Here is a 20,632-nt window from a genome sequence, read left to right as displayed (position 1 = left end):
CACACCCAGCCTTCTGGAATGGGGAAGACATTATTACAGCTGAACAGTCACAGCTGAACAGTCACAGTTTCGAAGACTAGTCAACAGCAGTAGAAACATTTACAAGGGACGGTGGTAGTCTGACATAAACTGCAGACACCACGGTTCCAGTCGAATGGGGATAAGAGTACGTGCACGAATGTGTGGGTACATGTCAGGAGTGCCACCAGATGACCTCAGGGTCAGGGATGACACTGCCCCACCGGGGGTCTGGCCTCATCTAGAAGGGACTTAGCCCAGCAGGTGGCTCTCACAAGGTACCCTGTGGTTTCCCTGCAGGAGCTGGGACTGGCAGGATGGGCGTTGGGACATGCTGATCTCCCTCAAGACAGGTAAGTGACCTGGGCTTGGCCTGGGGATGTCCCCCTCTTTGCATAGGACAGAAGAGTGTCCCGGTGGGCCTGGCAGGTGTGGCTGACAGAGGGATGGCCCAGGGTGGTGTATGCTTCCGGTCAGCCTCACTCTGGGGATGAGCCTGCAGTGGAGCTGACACTGGGATGTTGGCTGGATCTGATCTTCACCTATCTTGACTTGGATGCCTGCCATGCAGTGTCTGGTGTCAGCATAGCCTACCCAGCTTGGCTCTTAGCTCAGGTGGTCCCTCCTGCCCAGGGGAGACTAGAGCTACCAGCTGGGGACAGACTGTCATGTGCTAGCCCATGGCCCTGGGTGTTACCGGTGTTTGTAGGTTTACCTGGTAGTCGCTCCTCCAGCGAGACTAAGGCATGGTGCCTGGGGAGTATGGCAGGGCTGGGAAGCAGTGTGGTCCCTGTGTCCCCCGGGTCCCTCTGAGTGGTGGGGAAGTACGTGCTGCTAGCACCTGGGCCCGTGAGAGTTTGCTGCGGTGGCTGCATTTATAGAGTGGCGATGGCTAAAGACAATGCCTCTGGTCATTCTTGTTCCTCCAGTATGGGTGCCCAGTCCCCAACCCAGCCATCTGCTCCTGCCCCACCGGGCGCTGTCTACGGGAGGCTTGGCCAACCCAGCCCTGTGGATTCTCAGTGGCCCCGAGGATCCAGTGTGGACGGCCTGGCCCAGCCAGTGCCATGCTGTGTGATGAGAAGACAGTGGCCACACACCTAGGAGCCCCCAGGCCTCCAGACACCTCAGTGTTCTGTGCCAGGGGCTGCAGGACAGGGAGGGACAGGGCCTGGCTCCTTCTTCCCTATTCCACATGACTGTGGGTGTGGGAAGCTGCCTGCTGGGCTGGTGGTAGCTGTGCATCTGCTGCCACCTGGCGGTGTACCCCTGGGCCGATCAAGGTCAGGCCAGGCAGCTCAGTGGCTGGCTGTTGGGCTGGGGGAGGGGGGCCTCTGGATTGGGATGAAGAGGCTCAGGCTGCATCCAGGGCTCAGAACGTGGCATTTCTTGTGGTATGGGTGACGTGGTATCTGGGGGTGAGGTTGGTAGGGTGCTGGCCCCTACCCCCCTTAACTCCTGGTAGGCCAACCAGCCAGATGCCAAACAATAGCTCTGGTCACAGGGTCTCCCTTATCCTGCCCGCTGCTCTTGCCCGGTCTCCCAGCATTGCTTGCTTGTTTCCTATCCCTGTTTATCCCTTTCTACCTCCTTCTCCTGGTCTTCTCCCCATTTTTCTCTGGTCTTCTCTGTGTCTCTCTCTGCCTTTTCCTCTCTTTTGTTTCCGTCCTGTCCTTCTTGAGTGTGGTGATTGATTATTCTTGTCTGCTACAGTGATTAACTATTCATGCCTGCCGTGGGCACTGGAATGATAGCTGTGTTCTTCCTGCCATCTCTCCTCTGGGCTGGGACCATTTCACAAACTGGGAAGCAGAAGCTGGGCCCTGGCTAGGGCCTCCCTGCTCTGTGGGGACCCTGGGGTGTAGCCCTGACCACATCAAGAGGGAGATGGGGAGGGGGAGACCTGGGGACTAAGTTGGGATAGGGGCTGATGGCAAGCACCTGTGTATCTCCCATACTCACCTTCAGCCATTCGGTACCCAGTTGCTGAGCTCCATGTCAGATGCTGAGTGTTGTGACCCCATCAGGCACAGGCCTGCCCTCGGGGAACCCCTGGCCTGGCCAAGAAGGCGGCAACAAACAGAAAGGGGCCAACCGTAGAACTGCAAGCTGGTGATGAGAATTGCAGGGCTCCCTGAGAAGGGGGAGCTGGAAGGCAGTGCGGGGCTGTGGGTGCCCTTCATTGCAGCCATGCCAGCACTGATACCACCTCCTGGGGAGCCCCCCTCCCCCAGCCTGGCCTTGCCCCATGGCAGCCTTGTCATCAGCCTCCGCACAGCTGTGCTGAGCATGGCTGCGCTTCTGTGACCACTAGACCCGTGCTGGGGTTTTTTGGGGTTTTGATGTGTTTCTCAGTCATTGATTGGAATCTTTATTTATTTTTTTTAAAGATTTTATTTCTTTATTTGAGAGAGAGAATGAGAGAGAGAGAGCATGAAAGAGGGGAGGGTCAGAGGGAGAAGCAGACTCCCTGCCGAGCAGGGAGTCCGATGTGGGACTCGATCCCGGGACTCCAGGATCATGACCTGAGCCGAAGGCAGTCGCTTAACCAACTGAGCCACCCAGGCACCCTATGATGGAAATTTTTATATTTTACGGTGAAATTCAATGAACGTTTTCCTTTTTTAGTTATTCCATTGTCCTTCCAGAGCACCTAATCAGGTAAAGGCGCCCCTATCTTTTCCTGAGGTATTTCTAGTTTAGTGTTTTACATTTAAGATTTCATCTATCTAGAATTTATTTTGACATAAATGTAGGTTGAGGATTTAACTTTATTTTTCACTTGTATCTGAACCATTTGTTTTTATTTTTAAGATTTTATTTATTCATTCATTTGAGAGAGAGAGAGTGCACGAGCAGGGCAGAGGGGCAGAGGGAGAGGGAGAAGCAGACTCCCCACTGAGCAGGAGCCCGACACAGGGCTCAATCCCAGGACCCTGGGATCACGACCTGAGCCAAAAGCAGATGCTTAACCAACTGAGCCACCCAGGCACCCCTGAACCATTTCTTTGACAAATTCTTTTTTTTTTTTTTAAAGATTTTATTTATTTATTCATGAGAGACAGAGAGAGAGAGAGAGAGGCAGAGGGAGAAGCAGGCTCCCAAGGAGCAGGGAGCCCGATGCGGGGCTCGATCCCAGGACCCTGGGATCATGACCTGAGCTGAAGGCAGACGCTTAACCATCTGAGCCACCCAGGTGCCCCACCCCTGAACCATTTCTTGACTAACATTTTCTGTCACCAGAAGTTGGAAGCATCATGTAAAGTGTCCTCAGGTTTGTGGTGCCCGTGGCAAGTGTCTAGCCCTTAGCCAGTGACCACTGCCTGATTAAAAATATCAGGTTGGAGCCTCCCCTTGATCAGTCTTTGTTATCAAAAGTCATGGTTACGGGCGCCTGGGTGGCTCAGTTGGTTAGGCGACTGCCTTCGGCTCAGGTCATGATCCTGGAGTCCCGGGATCGAGTCCCGCATCGGGCTCCCTGCTCGGCGGGGAGTCTGCTTCTCCCTCTGACCTTCCCCCCTCTCATGTGCTCTCTCTCTCACTCTCTCAAACAAATGAATAAATAAAATCTTTAAAAAAAAAAAAAAGTCATGGTTATTCTGCATGTTTACCCTACATGTGCTTGTTGGAACCACTCTGTTGGGTCCCTCTCCCTGGGACTTCTGTGGGATTCACCTTAGGCTTCACTCTTTGGAGCCAATTGGCCCTCCCTGTGTGGGTCTGCGGCATGTCCTATGCCGGTCTCCCCATGTCTCAGGGCTCCCACAAGAAAGCCTGTCCCCCCTCTGAGAAAAGAGGTCCCTGCACGATAGAGCCCCTCAGAAGCAGGGCCCCTGCTGGTGTGGCTGGAGAGCCTGGTGCACGATTGCTGTTCTCTGTCCTGTGCAACTCTCAGCCAGGCATCCAGGGGCCTTTGTCATCAGACTCCTGTGTCATTTCCAGGTGGGCAGGTCGCCACAGGAGCCCCAATCCCTTTACCAGCCCCACAGCCCGTGCTTCTCAGGCGAGGCAGGAGGAAGAACGTTCTGCACAGAGGACTTGGGCTCAGACCCTGGCTCTGCTCACCCTGTAGGCCTTGTGAAGGGCTTGACGCAGTTACGTCTCGGGCGCCGCACCAGCTTCCGGCTGTGCCATCCTTGTTCAGGGTGATTCACAGCTGCTGGTGTGGCCCGTGCAAGCAGGGCTAAACTTGTGAGGCCTATGGGCGAGATGGTGCTGTGCTGGCCCACACAGGCTCTCCTGGGCCGTCTCTGCAAGCCCGTGGTAGCATTTACCCCAGCCCTGCATTTCCCTGGGCCCCCAGCCCCCAGCTTATCTCGCCCGCAGGAAGGCTGCCCACTATCAGGTGGATAGATGTAAGTACCCCACCCCCCTGGCACATCTTGCCAGGTTGACTTTGCAGCTGAAGGGTTTGGTATTTCGAATATGCCTTTAGTTAAACTTTTTCTTTTCAAAATATTTTCACTCTCCGTGAAATCCTAATTAGGCCATTCATTCGTCTGAATGTACTTGCTGCTCTCTGCATTTTGCAAGATAATGAGGCTGCAAGATGCTGCCGCCCCCAAGCTCTCAGGGACTTCACTTTCTGCCCCGGAGGGAGACGCCAGCACCTCCATGGGCCATCCCTGCCTGTGGGATCTGGGCTGCAGTGCCTGGGCGGTAGGGGGCACTGAGCGTACAGATGGGGAGATGGAGGCCTGGGCCACTCACGAGTCTGCGATGGTGTAGGTGAAGGGGTCTCAGCCCCAGCAAGGCCCACCCTTTACAAAGCAGCATCCCCCTTCACCTCCTGTCACTCCAGGCTCAAGATCAAGGCCAAAGGAGGTACTTCCTAGATCCTGCTGGCCCAGGCTCCCCTGGGTGTGCCTGAGGGGCTGAGAGCAAGGGAGAGGCCACAAGACTGACCCGTAGATGCCAAATGACCATGGCACCAAAGGCCCCCATTTTACTTTTTAAAGATTTTATTTATTTATTTATTTATTTGAGGGAGGTGGGGGGAGAGAGAGAGAGCACACTCGCAAACGGGGGTGGGGAGCAGAGGAAGAGGGAAAGAGAGAATCTCAAGCACACTCTGGGATACCAGAGCCCTATGTGGGTGGGCTTGATCTCATGACCCTGAGATCATGACCTGAGCTGAAATCAACTTAACCGACTGAGCCACCCAGGCACCCCCCACCTCCAGTTTCCTCTTTTTTTTTTTTTTTAAAGATTTTATTTATTTGACAGAGAGAGAGTGAGCGAGAGAGCACAAGCAGGGAGGGGGCAGAGAGAGAGGGAGAAGCAGGCTCCCCGCTGAGCAGGAAGCCTGATGCAGGGATTGGTCCCAGGACCCCAAGATCACGACCTGAGCAGAAGGCAGATGCCTAATGGACTGAGCCACCCAGGCGCCCGTCCATTTTACTTTTTAAAATAAATTATAAGTATGTGCTTGTTTATAGAAAACGTAGAAGATACAGAAAAGAAGGAAAATGAAATCACACCTGTTGCGTCTGTACAGCCCAGCACTTTCTGTCCTCCCACAGGTTCCTGGGAGGTGATTTCCACATGTGCATGTTTAAGGGGGCTGGAAGTTGTGATCCCCACCCCGCACCTCACCAGCATCTCCCATGTTGGTGTTGGGATGCCTGGCCAACGCAGAAGGGTGGGTTCCCTATTTCCAGGTAGTACTTGCGGTTGACTATGCTGGTCCTGCTTCTCTGGGGCACACACACCCATGTCAGGCCCCCTCTGTCCCTGGGGCCTGTGTGCCCCTCAGCTAAGAGCTCAGAAGGACATCTCATCATGGACTCAGGCTGTTTGCAGTTCTGTACCATCAGGGCCGCTGCAGTAAATAACTTTTGCTCAGAGCTGTTTTTCTACATTGAAACAACTTGGGCTTGATCTTGAGGTTCAGGCACTGCTGGTGTGTGTGTGTGTGTGTGTACGCTGCTGGTGTGTGTGTGTACGCACACGCACCCTCATGCTGGGGACAGAGCCTTGGTGGGAGCCATCAGATGCCAGCGAGACCTGAGAGAGTGGCCTAAGGGTGGGCCCCGTGACAGCCCCTCTCCCAAGAGATAGCTAGGCCCACTGTCTTCAGACAGCCCACCCAGGGCCCTGCATAGGACACAGACCCCAGGAAGGGAGGAACACCTCCAGTGAGGCCCCCACCTCACCTCCTGTCCCCTCAAGCGTGAAATGGGAGCCCAGGTGTCCCAGCAGGCGTTTGTGAGGTGACCCCACTCCTGGTGCTGTGCTGAGGGATGCGGGTGATCAGGAGGCTAGGCTGGTCCCCCGGCTCTGTGGGCATTGCACACAGTGGGTGCTAGGGCCTCCCCTTGGCCCTCGGCCTCTGCTCCCACCAGGCTGTCTCACGCGTACTTCCTCACACCCAGACTGATGCCCAGGGGGTTTGGAGGCCAGCACTCCCACAGATGATTACCTCCAAGGTGAGTCACTCGGACCCTCGCGGAGGGCACACTGATGGTTCTGTAGTAAGAGTCGAAGCTTCAGTGAGGAGTCTCCTCTGCACACAGTTGGAGGCCCAGGGCTCAAGGCACCTCAGCACCCTGACCCTGTCCAGAGGACCATGCTGGGGGAAGGGCTCTAGGGCTCTGAGAGTGTCAGCCGTGCCCCTCGGAGCATACCATGGGCTGGCTAGCCAGTTCACCCACCATGGATGAGCGTGGGATCCAGAAGACCTGACAGGGCTGAGAGGGAAATGGGTGGGAAGGGGAGCGGTGCAGGAGGGAGGAAGGGCAAGGATGTAGGAGTATAGGAGACAGGGCAGGTAGGGCTGCAAGGGGAGGTAGGGGTGCAAGGAGGCAGAGGTATAGGGGAAAGTGGGGCTTTAGGGAAGGTGGGAGTTCAGGGGAAGGAAGAGGCAAGGCTATAGGGAGAGGGAAGTCTGCTAAAGAGGGTAGGGAATAGGGGAGGTGAAGGTACCAGAGAGAAATGGAAGTACAGAGTGGAGGAGCAGGGATGCAGGGGGAAGTAAGGACAGGTGTGCAGGGGGAGGCAGGGATGCTGAGGTCAGGAGAGAGGCCAGCAGGTGGTTGAAGGTCCCAGGTTCAGGCCCTGTGATACTATTTTTTTTTTTTTTAAGATTTTATTTATTTATTTGACACAGAGAGACACAGCGAGAGAGGGGACACAAGCAGGGGGAGGGGGAGAGGGAGAAGCAGGCTTCCCACTGAGCGGGGACCCCGACGTGGGGTCCTGGGATCCTGGGATCATGACCTGAACCGAAGACAGACGCTTAACGACTGAGCCACCCAGGCGCCCCCTGGGATAGTATGTTCTAAGTACCCTGGCCACATGCTGAGCCTTCTGAGGAGAACTGGAGCTGGGAAAGGGGGCTTTCCTGAACACAGCATGGGAGGGCAGGTGTGGGCTCTGGGATTCCTGAGCCTCCCACCCCCCCTCATCAGTGGGCACAGGCGGCCAGCCTCACCTGTCACCTCCTGCCCAGGGTGAGCGGCCGGTTTATTGCCACCCAGGGAGGCAGGTGACCTGTCCAGGGCCCCAGAGGGTGCAGGGCCGTAGCTAGGACCACAGCTGGGTCAGGGACTTGTATGGGACCAAAACCATCTTTTCTCTTGGGCCTCCCAGCATGGGGGTAGGGAATTATGATGGGGAACTGAGGCTCAGCAAGCAGAGCTGGGCCCTGCTCCCAGGCCTGCCCCAGGCAAGCACATCTTCTCTTTCCAGGTGTCTTGGTGACAGTTCTCTGGCATTTGCCTGTCTGTAGGGAGCTATTGGTTATGATGAGACTATTTCAGTATTTGTATTTGAAGAAATAATTCCAGACGTTTCTTTGCCAAACCTTTGAAACAGGGCATTAGTTAAATTTTAATTAAGCCTTTATGCTTGCGAACTTTTGTCTTTATAAAAGGGCCAGGACATCCAGAGGTGTAGTGAGGGTGGGGGTAGGCGATGCCCCAGGGCATGGTGCAGGGAAGGAGGCCATCTGTGACTATGACACAGGCAGCAGCCTTGTGCCCTGTGGGAACCCTGGGCCCTGGCACGTCTCCTTGCTCCTGGTGACTCTGTCCCCCTCCTCGGACTCCACTGCTCAGAGCATCCCCACAGTTGATGGGCAGGAGGAGTGAGCCTCAGACAAGACCCCGGGTCCGAGAACAGCAGTCTTGGTCAGGGCCAGGGGGCTGGGTGGGAGTGGAGGGGTGTTTGCTGTCCCCTTCCCTGCAGCTGGTAGGGGCTGCTTCAGCCAGGGCAGGGGAAGCTCTTGAGCTGGGCCTGGTTCTCTTGTTCACTCCTTCAGCAAATATTTATCTGGTTTCTCCTGCCATGAGATGCCCCATGGCCTCCAGGATACAAGCTATGTCTGGTCCCTGTCACACTGGCAGCCCCGCTCCTTGCTGCACCCACCTCCAGACTCAGCAGGCTCTGCCTGGGTGAGGGTCTCTGTGGACCCACTCCCTGCATCGTTCTAGATGCAGAGATGCCCTCAGCAAGGCGGCATTCTCCTGAGCCTTCAGGAGCCCAAGGCAGTCTTTCTTCTGACATTTCTCCAGTTTTTCACAAAAATCGGCCTCCCTACAGAACACAGGCCCGGGTTCCTCCGTGCAGCCCAGGCCTGGGAGCCACAGTGCTGGGTTGGTCTAGATGCTGTTTTCCGGCTGTTCATCCTTGCTTCCTTCCTGCAAAGAAATGAACTGAGTACCTGCCACGTGCCAGATGCTCTGCTGGCTGCCATGCAGCAGAGGCCAAGGTGGTCACTTTCCCCAACACCCCCTCACCTTTGTTACCATATGTGGCAGCAGGTGAGGGTTCAGATTTGTTGTGTCGTTTGGCCCATGCAGAGGCCTAAAAGCTGGTGACAGAACTTCACAGTGTGATCCTGGACTCACAGGTTAATTTTCTGTAACTTCTTTAAGTCCTGTCCTCTCTGAACTACATCTATGAGAAATTTCTATTTCTGGCATGTGAGAGGTAGTCAGAAATGCATTGGTCATTTCAACAGGAATCTTGGTTTGGGGACTTAGATACCTATGTGCTAACTTATTTTAGGTTTGTCCTAGATTATTCATATTCATTCATTTTTTTTTTAAAGGTATTCTGGAATCATTTACGTTGTTGATTCTCTCTGTTAGAAATTGTCTGGGTATTACTCCTGGGAGAGCTTTAGAAATAGAAAACAAGGTGCTCGTTGCAAGGATGTTTTAGCGTTTTTCATTCAGCTCTGGTGCACTCGTATTCATAGTCATTCTTTATTGTTTAATAATTATTTAAAGCTGTGAATTTGCCTCTGAGTATAGCTTTGGCTATTTCCCCCCAGCATATTGAGATATAATTGACATATAACATTGTGTGAGTTTACGGTGTACGGTGTGATGATTTGGTACACATATGTATTACAAAATGTTTGCCACAATAAGATTAGTTAACACATCCTTCATCTCACATAAATTGTCATTGTTTGTTGTTATGGTGAGAACATTAAACATAGCAACTTCTCTCATAGCAACTTCTAAGTATACAATACAGTATTGTCAATTATAGTCACCATGCTGTACATTAGATCCCTGGAACTTATTGTATAACTGAAAGATTATCCCCTTTGACCTGCATCTCCCCATTTCCCCTACCCTTCATTCCTGACAAGCACCATTCTACAACCCATATATTTTTATGTATGATGTTTGAATATATTTTTCACTGTTTCTAAATAGTCAGCTTGGTATGCTTAAATTTTTGTCTTTTATCTATTTATTTAAAAGAATGTTTTGCATATTCTAAGAGCCACAAGATGGCTTTTTTAAAATTTCTATTTTTTGGTAAAATACACAAAATTTACCATTGTAACCATTCTTCAATGTCTGGTTCTGTATCATTAGGTATATTCACATTGTTGTGCAACCAATCTCCAAAACTTTTTCATCTTGCAAAATTGACACTCTGTATCCATTAATGAACATTAATGAACCCATTACCCCCTCTCTCCAGCCCCTGGAACCACCATTCTACTATGTCTTTCTGTGAATTTGACTAATTTAGATGACTCATAAAAGTGGAATAGTACAGTATTTGTCTTTTTATGATTGGGTTATTTCACTTAGCATGATTTCTCAAGATTCATCATGTTGTGGCATGTGTCAAAATTTCCTTCCTTTTAAAGGTGGAATACTCTTCCATTGATAATAACATTCCATGGTCCATAAGTGTGTATCGCATTTTGTTTATCCATTCATCTATTGGTAGACACTTGAGTTGCTTCACCTTTTGGCTATTGCAAATAATGCTGTTATGAGCATGAGTGTAAAATATCTCTTCAATCATTTGCTTTCAGTTCTTTTGGATGTATACCCAGAGGTGGAATTACTTGATCATACAGTAATTCTATTTTTAACTTTTTGAGGAACCACCATATTGATTTTCTTTTTATGCCATTTTACATCCCACTAACTGTGCACAAGAGCACCAATTTCTCCACGTCCTTACCAAAACTTGTTATTTTGTGTTTTTGAGAGTAGTCATCTAATGGGTGAAGGTGACATTTCACTGTGCTCTTGATTTGCATTTCCCTAACATTAGTAATATTGGGCATCTTTTCATATACTTCTTGGCCATTTATGTATCTTCTTTGAAGAAATGTGTGGTCAAATATTTTCCCCGTTTTTAGGGGCGCCTGGGTGGCTCAGTTGGTTGGGCCACTGCCTTCGGCTCAGGTCATGATCCTGGAGTCCCAGGATCGAGTCCCGCATCGGGCTCCCTGCTCGGCGGGGAGTCTGCTTCTCCCTCTGACCCTCCCCCCTCTCATGTGCTTTCTCTCTCTCATTCTCTCTCTCAAATAAATAAATAAAATCTTTAAAAAAAAAATATTTTCCCCGTTTTTAAACTGGGTTGTTTGTTTTTTGTTGTTGATTTGTAGGAGTTCTTTATGTATTCTGGATGTTAATCCCTTATCAGGTACATGATTTAAAAATCTTTCTGCCATTCTCTGCATTGCCTTTTTACTCTGTTGATTATGTCATTTGAACAAAAGTTTTCAATTTTGATATAGTTCGATTTATCTATTTTTACTTTTGTTGCCTATGCTTTTGCCATCATATCCAAGAAATCACTGCCAAATCCAACATCACAAAGCTGTCCCCCTATGTTTTCTTCCAAGAGTTTTATAGTTTTAGGTCTTCTATTTAGATCTTCGATGCATTCTTAGTTAATTTTTGCATATGTTATAAAATGTTGTAACTTTATTCTTTTCCATGAGGATATCCAGTTTTCCTAGCACCATTTATTGAAAAAACAATTATTTCCCCCATTGAATGGTCTTGACAGCCTTGTAAAAAATAGTTGATCATATATATATGAGGATTTCTTTCTTTTTTTTTTTTAAGATTTTATTTATTTGACAGAGAGAGACACAGCGAGAGAGGGAACACAAGCAGGGGGAGTGGGAGAGAGAGAAGCAGGCTTCCCGCGGAGCAGGGAGCCCGATGTGGGGCTCGATCCCAGGACCCTGGGATCATGACCTGAGCCGAAGGCAGACGCTGAACAACGAGCCACTCAGGCGCCCCTATGAGGATTTATTTCTATTCTATTCCATTGGTCTATATGTCCGCCTTTATGCCATGACCACACTGTTTTCATTACTAAAGCTTTGTAATAAATTTTGAAATCAGGAAGTGTGAGACCTCTAACTTTGTTCTTTTTTATGATTGTTTTAGCTGTTCAGGATCCTTTGAGATTCCATATGGATTTTAGGATGGAGTTTTCTATTTCTGTAAAAAATGCCATTGGAATTTTGATAGGGACTGAATTCAATTGGTAGATCACTTTGGGTAATATTGACATCTTAACAATATCAAGTCTTCCATTCTATAAGCATGAAATGTCTTTCCATTGATGTAGGTAGGTCATCTTTAATTTCTTTCAGCAAGGTTTTGTAGTTTTCAGTGTGCAAGTGTCTTTCTTCACCTTAGTTAAGTTTATGTCTAAGTTTCTTGTTCTTCTTGATGCTATTGTAACTGAAATAATTTTCTTAATTTCCTTTTCAGATTATTCATTGTGAGTGATTTCTGTTTATTGATTTTGTACCCTACAACTTTATTGCTTTATTAGTTCTGAGGGTGTGTGTGTATATGTTTGTGTGTGTAATCTTTAGGATTTTCTACATTTAAGATCATATTATCTGCAAACAGAATTTCACGTCTTCCCTCCCCATTTGGATACCTTTTATTTCTCTTTCTTGCCTTACTGATCTAACTAAGATTTCTAATAGAAGAGGACTTGAACAGAAGTAGCAAAAGCAGCATCCCTGCCTTATTCTTGATCTTAGGAGAAAAGCTTTAACTCTTTCATTATTGGGTGTGATGTAAGCTGTGGTGTATGTGTAATATAATGTGTAGCATGTATAGTATGATGTCCTTTTTATGTATGCTCGTTATCATGTAAAAGTGTTTCTTTCTATTCCTAGTTTGTGTTTATATCATAAAAGAGTGTTGAATTTTGTCAAATGTATTTTATGCATCAATTGAAATTATCATTTCCCCCCATTATTTTGTTAATATACAGGGTATTATGTTGGTCGATTTCTATATGTTGAGCCATCCTTGCTTTCAGGAATAAATCCCACTTGGTTATGGTGTATAATCCTTTGAATATACTGCTGAATTCAGAATGCTGCTGTTTTGTTGAAGATTTTTACATCAGTTTTCACAAGGGCTGTTGATCCATAGTTTTCTTTTATGGCTTGGTATCAGGGTAATTCCAGCCTTGTAGAATGAGTTAGTAAATGTTCCTTTCTTATCGATTTTTGGGGACAGTTTGAAGATTTATGTTAACTCCTCTTTGAGTATTTGTTAGAATTCACCAGAGAAGCCATCTGGTCCTGGGCCTTACTGGGAGGGTTACTTACTGATTCAATCTGCCTGCTAGTTATTAGGTCAGCTCAGGTTTCATTTCTTCATGGGTCACTTTTGGTAGATTGTGTGTTTTTAGGAATTTGTTCATTTCTTCTAGGTTATGCAATTTGTTGGTGTATAATTGTTCATAGTATTCTCTTATAATCCTTTTATTTTAAAAAATTATACAGAGAAGAGACATACTGAACACAAGAGAGTGGGGTGGGGTTTTTTTTACATTTTTCAAGTTTATTTTTTATTTTTTTAAGATTTTTATTTATTTATTTATTTGACAGAGAGAGAGCGAGCGAGAGAGGGAACACAAGCAGGGGGAGTGGGAGAGGGAGAAGCAGGCTTCCTGCTGAGCAGGGAGCCCGATGTGGGGCTCGATCCCAGGACCCTGGGATCATGACCTGAGCCGAAGGCAGATGCCCGATGACCGAGTCACCCAGGTGCCCCTCAAGTTTATTTTTAAGCAATTGAATTTGTAAAATTAAGGTAGCTAAAAACGTTCCTTCGTTTTTCTTCATTTTTTTCAGTTTCACTGAGTATAATTGACAAATTTATAAGCTACTTGGTGTGTACGTCATAGTGGTTGGATATACGAATACATTGTGAAAGAATTCCTGCGGTCTAGTTAATGAGCACATCCGTGATGTCATATCTTTTGTGAGTTTGTGTGTGTACGTGAGCGTGTGTGTGTAGTGTTTGGGTTTGTTGTTGTTATTTTTGGCTTGGTTGGACTTTGTTTTGTGTTTCATGGATTCACACCTAATCTCTCTTTTTTTTCATACCTAATCTCTTACACTCATCAATCCACAGATCCACAGATATCTTGAGACAGTAAAAACACTCCCCACAGGCAGCTTGCAAAGGATGGCTAGGGACAGCTGAAGTCATCTTAAGGCATGCAGCGTATCCAGGCCTTGCTGGAAAATACGTTTCAACCCCTCAGCAACCCTTGTTCCCCGAGGCATGTGGTCTGGAGCTTCTGCCTATGGTGGGGTGACACCCAGGTGAAATACCCGGTTAGCCTGGACTTCTCTGGGCAGTCCAGGGCTCCTGGCAAGCCCTGTTTGCTCCCTCCCAGGAGCAAAGGAAAGATCCATCATGTGAATGGCAAATCATGACTCTGAAAATCCAGGAATTTCACCATGAAGTTTCCTTAAGGAATTTCAGAGCGAGGTTAACTTTTTTAGAGATCTCAAGGTAAGGAAGCCAGGCATCCTGTTGAACAAAGCTGTCAGCTAGTCCTGGCCGTGAAAGAGTGTCTGCAGCACAAGAGATGATGAGCGGGCAACAGGATGTACAGCTGACATCTGCGGATGGACGGTGTCCAGCCCCTCTGGGATGTGGACAGCCTGGTGGAGAACGAGTGCTCCGGGGAATGTTCGCCCCGCCAGCAGGTCAGGCCAGGCGCGTGCCTCCTTCCCACACCACAGAGCCAGCCTCGAGCACTTAGGAAACGGGTGTGTGTGTGGGGGATACCTCAGCCTACCAAGAGTGAATCGTAAAATGCCAGAAATAGACACATCCACACTTTTCTGAGCTGGTGTTCTGGACAGGAAGCTTTGATTCTGACCTGTACGCTGACAAGCCCGCTGGAGGCCTTCTCTCTTGAGGGTGGTTTCTGCCCGTTTTGAGAGCGCCGCTCTGCTTTTTCTCCCTTGGGGAATTTTTATTGTGTGGAAGTTTCGTCCTGGGATCTAGTTTCCACATCTCTTGCCTTCCCTCTTTCATCGACTTCTTGTCATTTTCTGCTGCTTTGGAAGGACTGGCCTGAGTTTGCTTTCTGCTACCCCACTGTGTGCAGATTTACTGCGGCAACCCGTGTGCTGTTCCCCACCTCTGCCCATGGGGGCCTCGTCATTTATGATCACTCCCTTCCATTACGGTCTGTTCCCAGTTCATCAGTTCAACACTGCCTTCGACCTTTCGAGGACACATATCAGCTATTCCCTAGTACTTGTGCTAATAAGTGTGCTAAATATAATTTAGCGAAAAGTGACTCTCTCCAGTAGGATTTGCCCTGGCATGCTGGTGTGCTGTGCTGTGGGCAGTTCTCTGCTGGCTAGGTGCTTCTGTCCAGGGTCCGTGGCCCAGCCGCCCTCACCTGCCACAGAGAGACTTGGTATGGACCAGAGGCTGGAGCCACTTGCAGACTGTGGTGTCACAGACAGGCCTGGCCTCAGAGGTCTTGATGGGGGGCAACCTTGCAGGTGTTCAGGACAGTAACAGGGTCTGTGTTAGGATGCTGACCCTTACCAGGGCCCACAATGGCTAAGGAGCGCTCTGCCTACCTTCCCCTCCCGCAACGAGGACCTGTCAGGACTTTCAGGCCACCCACCACCCATTTTCCAGTGGGGCAGGTGAGGTCAGGTCCCACGGGGCAGCTATGGTGAGCTCAGCAGCAGCCACACAGCGTGGATGGGTGTGGGTGTGCCTGTGGGTGCATCGTGCATCCCTGTGGGTGTGTGCGTGTGCTTGTGGGGGTGGCTGCCACATGTGCCTGCAGGTGAGTTTTGGGAGGTCCCCAAACTGTACGCATGCCTTCTGCAGTGTTCCCACCTCCTTCTGGCAGGGATGGGACACACAAACAAGTCCAGCTCCCAGCAGGCGCTCATGGCATGTGTGGTTGGGGGGCGGGGAGTCAGAGGGACACTGCAGGGCCTAAAGTCTGTGCTGGGTGGGGGTGGGGTGGAGCCCCCTGCCCTTTCCCACTGAGTAATTTGCATATAAAAGGGGGGAGTTTGTTACTGGCTGGAGGTTGGTAGTGTCTGGACTTGTTGCCATGGGCACTCCTGAGCTTCAGGAGCAGCTGAGCTGGCTCCCAGCCTGGAGAGGGGGTTAGGAGCAGCAAGGCTGGTGTCCAGCTAAGCTTCTGGGAGGGAAGGGATGTTCCTGGGGGCCCAGGAGAAGCCTGAGCTGGCCATGGTCACCTGCTTGTTGACCCTGGACAAGAGCAGACTAGAGGGGACCTGGCCCTTGCATGCTGTGGGCCAGGAGCAAGGCTGGAAGGGCCTGGAACCTCCCTCCCCAGGGCATACACTGCTCTCTCGCCGACACTCACCTCTGACCCATCCAGAACCGGATGGCCCCAGCCACCCTACCTCTGCCCATGGCAGCTGGAGGGCCTTCCTGCCACCTGTGGTGCTTATTGGCCCTGTCCCAGGCACTGGGCTGTGGGTGCTGTGCTGCCAAAGTCCGGCGGAGTCTCCCTCCTTGAGTCCCCAGTGTTGTTCCTGCTGAGGGAGGGAATGAGTGGCCAATTTCCGTACACATCTCACTCTTCCCAGGGAACCGCCTTCTGGAGGCTGAAGACAGTCCTGCTGAGCCCCAGGACCCCATCTCCCTGGATGGCAAGAACCTGGGCTGGGCTTTGTTGGGAGCCCCCTTCGCTATAGGCCCCACCACACCCTCCCTCCCAGGGCTGTGGAGAAAATTGCCCTGGTATTGTTGATGATGGGCAGGTACATTGGTGCCTGCAAGCAGCTAGCGGGAATTTCACGGGAAAAGCAGGCAGGGAGGGTGAGGCGAGGGTGTTAGGGGGTGCTTGTTGACTCAGAGGGGCGCTGCCATGTCAGGGTTGGCCCCTTGGCAGCCTCCCCGGGACCTGCGTAGATCTGCCCACAAAGAGACTGATCTCTCCTGGGGCCAGCTCTGCCTCGTGCTGTTGCCCCGGGGCCGTGACCCCCCACCCCAGTGGCTTAGTTAGCAAAGCTGCAGTGGGTCAGGCTGAGGTTGCTTGGGGAGGGCTGCCCGGGCAGGGCGCCCGGCATGCAGGGGCACTGCCAAGTGCCTGGTCAGCAGCCGTCAGGGTGGCAGGGACCCACAGGCGGGGATGAGGAGGGGTTCCAGGGCTGGGAGCCTGGTAGGGTGAGCTAGGGCCCTGACAGGGCAACCTTGCTGGGGTGTGGGGAGGAGTGCTCTGTGCTGGCTTCCATCACCAGGCCCGCATTGCCTTCAGGGTCTCCTCTCCCCTACCCTGGAGCCAACTACACCACAGCCGTTTCCTCTTGTCCAAGTCTGTCTTGAGGTTGTGGCGGCAGCAGGCCCGCCCCAGGCCACACAGCTGGGCCAGCCAGCTGCATTCTCCCCCAGGCAGGCAGGCAAAGACAGGGACCCCCTACAGCAGGGGAAGTCAGGCGAAAGAAGCAAGGGACGGCGCGCTGGGGTAGGCCTGGATGCCATGCGCAGCCCCCTCAGCAGACCTGGTGCCAGACTTGTTGTCATCTGACCTGTCTGCCCCCCAAGGGCTTCTTGTGTCCAGTTCCCACTGGGTCCTGAGCCTGGTGGCTCAGTTCCCATCAGGTGGGAGTTTTCCCCACTGCCAGTGCCTCTTCCTCTTATCTAGGCAGAGTGTGTTCCTTGTCAAAATGATGGGAAAGATAGGGAAAACCGCCCAGACTCTAGCCGACAGCTGTGGGGCTCATCCCAGGGACCCTTCTGTGGGCAGCTGGGGCAGGTGGCACTGGGGTGGGGGGGATCGGCCCAGCTGCTAATCACCAGGCTCTGCAACCCGAGAGGGGGGTGGCTGGGCTGAGGGGCCCTGCCTCACCCCCCAGAGGCTTATTGGCCACAGGCTTCTAGGGGCTGCACTCCCACTGCCCCTCAAAGGGGCTTTGTGCCACCACAAAGAGGCTCTGTCCCTCACAGAGAAGCCTGGGTGTTGCCATGGTGACAGAGCGGGCCAGGAAGAAGGGGGTCCACCATCTTGGGGGGGAAAGGGCGTTCCTAGTGTACACAGGCCAGTAGCCAGTGTGGGTGACTGCCGTACTCGTCCTGCTACAGCCCTTGGCCTGGCTAGACAGCCGCCGCAGCTGTGCTTTAGTGGGGCTATCTGGACATTTCATGGACACCTTGGCCCCTTGGTAGGGGCTGAGCTCCCAGGCTCTGGTGCCAGTCAGGGCTGTCTGCTTCTGGTCCCAGCCTGGCTTTGAGTGTCAGCCCCCTCCTCGGGAATGCCTTGGTCCCTGTGCCCACCCCAGAGTGTGGTAGGGTGGGGCTCTGAGCTTGGGCCCTCATAACCGCCCCACCATGCTGCTCTGCTGTCCTTGAGATGGAGTGTGGGGGAGGGGAGTGTGAGCCTCTGCTGGGAGGGCGGAGGAGCCACTCAAGGTATCTTGGTGGCATTGGCCTTGGAAGCAGCCGGCCAGCCCACCCCACACAGTAGGATACCCTGGAGCTTGACCCCTCCCTTGCCCCCCAGTTTCCCCTCTCATGGCCAAGGTGGAGTGGCTGGGCTGCTGGTGCAAGCAGAGAGGGCACTGTGACTGCCAGGCCCCACCCTCCTCATCTGGAGCCCCATGGCTCCCCAGCCCTGGGGCCTTGGGCCCTTGGGGTGCCCCTGGGCTGGCTGCTGCAGGGACCGCTGAGGAGTGAATCCTTGCTGCCCATACCCCACACTCGGAGCCTGCAGGGTATCGCTCTGGGACTGTGGCTCCGGCTGGAATCTGGGTCAGGTGCAGGAGGGATAGCAAGGGGGCTGCCCTGAATCCCAGCCTGGGGCCTGGGGGAGAGCTGTCCATCCCCATCCCATGAGTTCTGATAGAGGCAGTTCCCAGGGAACCAAGGAGACTTGGTGACTGAGACCTGTCCCAGTGGGAATCTCAGGCCACCCCTTTAGGTGCCTCTGGTGGTGGCTCCCTGTGGCTCAGGCCTCCCACCGAGGAGGGGGCAGCAGCTGGGATATTCACCTGTCTCTGCCTGCACTCCTGCCAGAGTGAGGCCTGTCTCTGCCCTGTCTGCCCTGCGCTCCCAGCTCCAGGCTCTCAGCTCCCAGACCTCAGGCGCCCTGGGCCCCTACAAGTGTCCCTGCCTTGACTTGACCCTGAGGCTCCTACATCAGTACCGCCCCCAGCCTCTGGTCGTTCTGGACCACTTGGCCTAGGGCACCCCATTGGCACAGGGGAAGAGCCCCCCCCAGACTCTTCTCCCTGCACATGCGAGTGTGATCATCAGACGAGTGCTGCTGCTTATCCATGTGGACAACCTGGGGGCAGGTCACTAAGGGGCCATCTGTCCCCGCCCCCACCCCCATCACGGCGTCTGGTCCCTTGCAACAGGGGTGCCTCCTCTGCTGGGGAAATCTAATTTCCAGGCTGAATCCAATTACCATTCTGTCAGCTCCCTGAAAGTCCCTCTGCTTCCCTCAGCCCACGGGTGGCACTGCCTAGGCCCCTGGGGAGCTGAATTCCCAGGCCTTCTCCTTCACTTGCTGCTTTTCTGTCTCTTCCTTACCTTCAATTGTAGCAGTAACTCGGCGCCTCCCTGAACACTGGCAACATTGGTGGGTGCAGAACTCTGCTACCCAGAGTGTCTCAGTGACCTGAGACGCATCTCCTTGTAGTCAGGACGTGGGCACACTTGCTGGTTTCCATGCTCATTGCTTTGCATCTTATGTCTCTGGCCACATCCCTTGTTTATAGCCTTTACACAGTTAGAGTTGAGGTTCTGGTTTTTTCTTATTGATTTGCAAGAGTGCTTTAGAGATGAAGGGTGTCACTTTACTGCTGGTAGTCACAAAGACCTGATCCCAATGTGTCGATTGTCTTTTGGTTGTCTTTATATCTTTTTCTCCCACCTTCTATTATGGAAAATTGCAAATGCACAGAAGTAGAGGGGGCTAGTGTGATGCCTCCCCGTGTGCCCCTCACCAGCTTCTGCCGTGATGAAGTCAAGGTCTAGAAGAAAAGCCATTGCCTGTCTTTCGTCTGAAACACGCCCTGCATATGTTACTGTAAACGGTGTCACTTTAAAACCCAAACCAAAACACCATAACCACAGTCCGTGACGCTGTTTTGGCGGGGGATGTACAGAAATGCTTGGTTCTCACAAAGTTGAGCTGCTCTGTCTTTCCTTGGCAGTTTGTCCCACTGCTTTGAGGTTAAGAACAGCCTCCTCCCGCCCAGCCACCCCAGGCCTGACACTGACTTCCGAGCAACACTGTGGTCCTGGCGGGGATGGACAGACACGGACTCCGCCCTGTGTGAACTCCCCGGCCCAGGCCTCCTGCTCCAGCCTTGGCTCAGTGCCCATCCTTCTGGGCTGGCCAGAAGCTATCCCTGCAGCTGCGGGCACCATCTGACCACAGTAGGGGTGACAGGGTAAAGATGGGCCCCCATGAGGCCTGGCCAGCCGTGCTGGGAGCAAGTCACCATGCTGGCAGTGTTAAGGGTGGGGGACGCGATGCCCTCCCAGGCAAAGTGGGCTTTGGAGCCACTAGGCCAGGGTTCTGCTTCTGCTCACACCACTTCCCTATCTAGATGGGGGGCGGGGGCAGAATGAGGTTCGCCCAGTGGCCAGTCCTCTCTTCCCTCTTGGGGGACAGCTGGCCATGTGCCGACAGATGGCTGGCGAGGAGTCGGGACTGGAGCCCAGGCCTCCTGCCTGCCTCCCCCTGCCGGCCTGACCCTTGGGAAATTCCTCTAATTCCTCAACCCAGATTGGACTCGGGCCCCATAATTTGATTTTCTGGAGCAGGGTTTGGCTGGACTCCTTGTGAGGAAGAATGTCTGGGTCAGCAGGAAGACGTCAAATGTGGGTTTAGGTTTCAGGGGAAGGCTCGGCATCTCCCCCTAGCTCCTCTGGTGGTGCCTTTGCTTTCCTGGTGGACCGAGTGTTAGCCGCAGTTGTGCCCCAAAGTGCTCAGGGTCCACGCTCCCCCTGCCCAGCAGCATTTCAGAGCCTTGTTCTTATCTACCCGCCCACCCATTCATCCACCCTTCTGACTCTCCACCCACCCACCACCTTACACCCATTCACCTGCCCAT

General features: G+C 52.1%; 1 protein-coding gene across 4 annotated transcripts in view; it reads left to right on the top strand.

Moving 5' to 3' along the window:
- ARVCF (ARVCF delta catenin family member) overlaps positions 1-20,632 on the top strand; it is a 50,997-nt gene that overhangs the window by 5,276 nt on the left and 25,089 nt on the right. For all 4 annotated transcript variants that reach the window (XM_044921289.1, XM_021690883.1, XM_021690882.1 and 1 more), the window contains exon 2: positions 319-371. The gene's annotated coding sequence lies outside the window, so the exon portion shown is untranslated. The remainder of the gene's footprint in view (positions 1-318; positions 372-20,632) is intronic.

This window comes from Neomonachus schauinslandi, chromosome 14 (genome assembly GCF_002201575.2).
Source record: "Neomonachus schauinslandi chromosome 14, ASM220157v2, whole genome shotgun sequence".
In the NCBI taxonomy this organism is placed as follows: domain Eukaryota; kingdom Metazoa; phylum Chordata; class Mammalia; order Carnivora; family Phocidae; genus Neomonachus; species Neomonachus schauinslandi.
The sequence above is the reverse complement of the archived record's forward strand: the minus strand, read 5'-3'. Positions and strand labels throughout refer to the sequence as shown.